We start from the raw sequence: 638 nt of genomic DNA, 5'->3' as shown, positions 1-638 counted from the left end.
ATGTAGGTGTGTGCTTGTGATATTTATTTTTAGGACGAGCTACAGGTTTTCTATATGGTCTTTTGTTCCTAGTTCGGCGAGTATAACCTAGTCCTGTATGATCACCAACGTTTCTTGTTTGACTTAGCATAGTGTCTAATTGTTGTTGACTGTTTGTGAGACGTGTGAGTTTTTCTTTAAGTTTAAAATTTTCTTCTTGCAAAGTCTCGCAAGTCTCACAGACAGGTTTTTGACATAAATTATTTTCAGAGCAGTTACATGTGCTACAAGAATAGATGAGGTCCAATGTTTCATTTTCTAATTTCAATTCATCTATTTCTATTTGTAGTTTGCTTATTTTTTATTCATTTATGAGGATTACCCTTTCTCTATCAACATTTATCCTAGTCAATTTCTTTAGTTCCTCATGTAACTTGACATAAGCCTCATATTAAATATCATAAGGAGGTGAGTCATCAGAAGTGGATGAGGTGTCAGAATATACCTCATGATTATCTTCGTGTGTGCTTGAATTCCCATCGTTGTCAGATCTAGCCATCAAACATAGCTTTGCTGACTCCTCCTCACTAGAGGTGCTTGATGTCGTTTCCTCCTCAGGTACATCCCATACGATGTAGGCTTTCTTAGACTTGAATCCC

Source organism: Lupinus angustifolius, unplaced genomic scaffold, assembly GCF_001865875.1.
Source record: "Lupinus angustifolius cultivar Tanjil unplaced genomic scaffold, LupAngTanjil_v1.0 Scaffold_414, whole genome shotgun sequence".
Lineage (NCBI taxonomy): Eukaryota > Viridiplantae > Streptophyta > Magnoliopsida > Fabales > Fabaceae > Lupinus > Lupinus angustifolius.
Note: the sequence above shows the minus strand (reverse complement) of the source record.